We start from the raw sequence: 6,000 nt of genomic DNA on the forward strand, positions 1-6,000 counted from the left end.
AATGTCATGGAGCATTTTGATCGCAAGGGCGTTGTTCACTGTGATGAGAAGGGCATGGAGCATTGTGATGACAGGGTCATGGAGCAAGTTGATGAAAAGTGTCATGGAACATTTTGATGACAGGTGTTATGGAACATTGTGATGTCATGGGTCATCGAACATTTTGATGATAAGTGCATGTAGCATTGTGATGACAGGAGTCATGGAACATTGTGATGACAGGGGTGACGGAGTATTGTGACAAAGCTGATGTAGCATTGTGATATCAGTGGTGAGAGAGCATTTTGATGAGAAGTGCATGGAGCATTGTGATGACAAATTTTATGGGGAATTGTGATGACAAGATTGTGGAGCACTGTGATGACAAGCGCATGGTGCATTGTGATGACATGTGTCAAGGAGCATTGTGCTGAAAAGCGCATGGAGCATTGTGATGACAAGTGTCATGGAGCATTGTGCTGAGAAAGGCATAGAGCATTGTGATGACAAGTGTATTGAGAATTGTGATGACAAAGGTCATGGAGCTTTGTAATGAAAAGGGCATGGAGTATTGTGATGACAGGCATCATGGAGCGTTGTGATGACAAGTGTTATGGAACATTGTGATCACAAGTGTTTGGAGCATTGTGATGACAGAGGTTTGGATCATATTGACTTCAAGGAGCATGGAGCATTGTGATGACAAGGGCATGAAGCAATGTGATCCCAAGGTTCATGGAAGATTGTGATGACAATGGAAATGGAGTATTGTGATGACAAGCGCATAGAGGACTGTAATGACAAGGTCTTGTAGCATTTTCCTGACAAAGTCATGGAGCACTGTGATGACATGTGTCATGGAGAACTGTGAGGACAAGCTTCACGGAGTATTGTGAATACAGGGGTCATGGAGCATTGGGATGACAAGGGCATGGATCATTGTGATGACAAGGGTCATGGAGCACTGGGGTGAAAATGTTCATGGAGTGTTGTGATGACAGGGGTCATGGAGCATTGTGATGACTAGGGAATGGAGCATTGTGATGAGAAGAGTCCCGGATCATTGTGTTGTCAGGTGTCATGGAGTGCTGTGATGACAGTGGTCATGGAGCATTGTGATGATATTCGCCATGGAGCATTGTGATGAGAAGGTCGTGGATCATTGGGCTAAAAATGTTCATGGATTATTGTGATGACAGGGGTCATGGAGAATTGTGATGACAAGGGAATGGAGCATGGTGATGACAAGGTCCTGGAGCATTGTGATGAGAAGACCTTGGAGACTTGTGAAGACAAGTCTCATGGAGCATTCTGATTAAAAGGGGCATGGAGCATTGTGATTACAGGGGTCTTGGAGCATTGTGATGACAGAGGTCATGGAGCATTTTAATTTTGTTGTGATGACAATAGCATGAAGCATTATGATGATGGGCATGGTGAATTGTGATGACAGGGTTCATGGATCATTGAGATGAAAAGCGGCATAGAGCATTGTGATTACAGGGTTCTTGGAGCATTGTGATGAGAAGGGTCATGGAGCTTTGTGATGACAAGGCCATGGAACATTGTGATGGCAGGGGTCATGGAGCATTGTTATTACTGTTGTAATTGAGCATTGTGATTGCAAGGACATGGAGCATTGTGATGAGAACGCCATGGAGCATTCTGATGACATGTGTCATGGAGCTTTGTGAACACATAGGCATGGATCAATGTGATGAGAGCATTCTTGGAGCACTGTGATGACAATGACTTGGAGCAGTGTGATGCCAAGTGTCATTGATCTTTGTGATGACAAAGGTCAGGAGCATTTTGATGGCAATGGCGTTGTGCATTGTGATGAGAAGGGCAGGGAGCATCCTGATGACAGGGTCATGCAGCAATTTAATGAAAAGTTTTATGGAAAATTTTGATGACAGGTGTTATGAAACATTGTAATGTCAGGGGGCATGGAGCATTTTGATGACCAGGTCATGCAGTATTGTTAAGAGAGGTGTCAGGGAGCATTTTGATGACATTTGTAATGGCCCATTGTGATGACAATGGCATGGAGCATTGTGATGCCAAGTGTCATGGAGGATACTGATGACAAAGGTAATGGAGCATTGTGATGACAATGGCTTGGAGCATTGTGATGACAAGGTTCAGGGAGCATTGTGCTGACAAGTGCATGGAGAATTGTGATGACAAGGGTCATGGAGCATTCTGATGACAAGCTTGTGGAGTATTTTGATGACAATGGCATGCAGCATTGTGATGAAAATGGCATGGGGCTTTGTGATGTAAAAGGCATGGAGCCTTTTCGTGACAGGGTTCAAGGAGCATTCTGACGACAAGTGTCAGGGAGCATTGTGATGACAAGTGTATTGAGAATTGTGATCACAAAGGTCATGGACCATTATGATGAAAAGGGTATGGTGTATTGTGATGACAGGCATCATGGAGCGTTGTGAGGACAAGTGTTATGGAACATTGTGATCACAAGGGTTTGGAGCATTGTGATGACAGAGGTCATGGATCATTTTGATTTCAAGGAGCATGGAGCATTGTGATGACAAGGGCATGAAGCAATGTGATCCCAAAGTTCATGGAGGATTGTGATGACAATGGAAATGGAGTATTGTGATGACAAGCGCATAGAGCATTGTAATGACAAGGTCATGTAGCATTTTGCTGACAAAGGCATGGAGCATTGTGATGACATGTGTCATGGAGCACTGTGATGACAAGCGTCACGGAGCATAGTGAATACAGGGGTCATGGAGCATTGGGATGACAAGGGAATGGATCATTTTGATGACAAGGGTCATGGAGCACTGAGCTGAACATGTTCATGGAGTGTTCTGATTACCGGGGTCATGGAGCATTGTGAGGACTAGGGAATGGAGCATTGTGATGATAAGAGTCCAGGATCATTGCGTTGTCAGGTGTCATGGAGTGTTGTGATGACAGTGGTCATGAAGCATTGTGATTATATTGGCCATGGAGGATTGTGATGAGTAGGTCGTGGAGCATTGGGCTGAAAATCATCATGGATTATCGTGATGACAGGGGTCATGGAGCATTGTGTTGACAAGGGAATGGAGTATGGTGATAACAAGGTCCTGGAGCATTGTGATGAGAAGACCAGGAGACTTGTGATGACAAGTCTCATGGAGCATTCTGATGAAAAGGGGCATGGAGCATTGTGATTACAGGGGTCTTGGAGCATTGTGATGACTAGGGCATGGAGCATTCTGATGACATGCGTCATGGAGTTTTTTGATGACAAGGGCATGAAGCATTGTGATTACCGGGGTCTTGTAACATTGTGATGACTACGGCATGGAGCATTGTGAGGAGAAGAACAAGGAGCATTCTGATGGCATGCGTCATTGAGCTTTGTGATGACAAGGGCATGGAGCATTGAAATTACATGGGTCTCGGAGCATTGTGATGAAAATGGCATGGATCATTGTTATGAAAAAGGCATGGAGCCTTGTCATGACAGGGTTCAAGGAGCAAACAGACAACAAGTGCCAGGGAGCATTTTGATGACAAGTGTGTTGAGCATTGTGATGACAAACGTCATGGAGCATTGTGATGAGAAGTCCATGGATAATTGTGATGACGAGCCACATGGGGCATTGTGATGACAAGTGTTATGGAATATTGTGTTCACAAGGGTTTGGAGCATTGTTATTTCAGAGGTCATGGAACATTTTGATTTCATTGTGATGACAATAGCCTGAAACATTAGGACGATGGGCATGGTGCATTGTGATGACAGGATTCATGGATCATTGTGATGAAAAAGGGCATAGAGCATTGTGATTACAGGGTTCTTGGAGCACTGTGATGAGAAGGGTCATCGAGCTATGTGATGACAAGCCATGGAACATCGTGATGGCAGGGGTCATGGAGCATTGTTATGACTGGGGTAATGGAGCATTGTCATGGCAAGGGCATGGAACATTGTGATGAGAAGGCCATGGAGCATTCTGATGACATTTGTCATGGAGCTTTGTGAAGAGAAGGGCATGGAGCAATGTGATGAGAGCGTTCATGGAGCATTGTGATTACAAGTGTCATGGAGCATTGTGCTGATAAAGGCATAGAGCATTGTGATGACAAGTGTCAAAGAGCATTGTTATGAATAGTTCATGGAGCATTGTGGTTAAAAAGGTCACAGAGACTGTTGATGACGAGGGCATGGACAATTGTGATGACATAGGTCATGAAGCATTGTGATGACTGGAGTCAAAGAGCACTGTGATGACAGGGGTCATGGAGCACTGTGATAACAAGGGAATGGAGCATTATGATGACAAGGGCATAGAGCATTGGTCTAATAAGTTTCAAGAATTATTGCGATGACAGTTGGAATGGCGCATTGTGATGAAAAGGGCGTGGAGCATTGTGATGACCAGGTCATGTAGTATTGTGAAGACAGGTGTCAGGGAGCATTGTGATGACATATATAATGGCACATTGTGATGACAATGGCATGGAGCATTGTGATGCAAAGTGTCATGGAGGATTCTGACGACAAAGGTAATGGAGCATTGTGATGACAATGGCTTGGAGCATTGTGATGACAAGTGTCAAGGAGCATTGTTCTGACAAGTGCAAGGAGAATTGTGATGACAAGGGTCATGGATCATTCTGATGACAAGCTTGTGGAGTATTTTGATGACAATGTCATGGAGCATTGTGATGAAAAGGGCATGGAGTATTGTGATGACAGGCATCATGGAGCGTTGTGATGACACGTGTTATGGAACATTGTGATCACAAGGGATTGGAGCATTGTGATGACAGAGGTAATGGCTCATTTGATTTCAAGGAGCATGGAGCATTGTGATGACAACGGCATGAAGCAATGTGATCCCAAAGTTCATGGAGGATTGTGATGGCATTGGTAATGGAGTATTTGGATGACAATCACATAGAGCATTGTAATGACAAGGTAATGTAGCATTTTGCTGAAAAAGGCTTGGAGCATTGTTATGACAGGTGTCATGGAGCACTTTGATGACAAGCGTCACAGAGCATTGTGAATACAGGGGTCATGGAGCATTGGGATGAAAAGGGCATGCATCATTGTGATGAGAAGTGTCATGGCACATTGGGCTGAAAATGTTCATGGAGTATTGTGATGACTGGAGTCATGGAGCATTGTGATGACAAGCGAATGGAGCACTGTGATGAAAAGGTCCTGGAGCACTGTGATGTGAAGACCATGGTACCTTGTGATGACATATCTCATGGAGCATTCTGATGAAAAGACGCAGGGATCATTGTGATTACAGGGGTCTTGGAGCATTGTGATGATAAGGGCATGGAACATTATGATGAGAATGTCATGGAGCATTCTGATGACATGCGTCATGGAGATTTGTGATGACAAGTGCAAGGAACATTGTGATCATAGGGGTCTTGGAGCATTGTGATGAAAAAGGCATGGAGCCTTGTCATGAAAGATTTCAATGTGCATACTGACGGCAATAGTCAGAGAGCATTGTGATGACAAGTGTATTGAGCATTGTGATGACAAAAGTCATGGTGCACAGTGATGAGAAGACCATGGATAATTGTGCTGACCAGCGTCATGGGGCATTGTGATGACAAGTGTTATGGAACATTGTGATCACAAGGGTTTGGAGCATTGTGTTGACAGAGGTCATGGAGCATTTTGATTTAATTGTGATGACAATAGCATGAAGCATTATGATGATGGGCATGGTGCATTGTGATGACAGCGTTCATGGAGCATTGAGATGAAAAGTGGCATGGAGCATTAGTCTGACAAGTTTCATGGATTATTGTGATAAGAGTGGACATGGCACATTGTGATGACAAGGGCATGGTGCACTGTGATAACAAGGTCGTAGATTATGGTGAAGAAAGTTGTGAGGGAGCATTGTGATGAAATATGTCATGTTCCAGTTTGATGACAATATCATGGAGCATTGTGATGCCAAGTGTCATGGAGGATTGTTGTGACAAAATAAAGGAGCATTGTGATGACAAGGGCATGGA

This window comes from Mesoplodon densirostris, unplaced genomic scaffold, assembly GCF_025265405.1.
Source record: "Mesoplodon densirostris isolate mMesDen1 unplaced genomic scaffold, mMesDen1 primary haplotype scaffold_44, whole genome shotgun sequence".
In the NCBI taxonomy this organism is placed as follows: domain Eukaryota; kingdom Metazoa; phylum Chordata; class Mammalia; order Artiodactyla; family Ziphiidae; genus Mesoplodon; species Mesoplodon densirostris.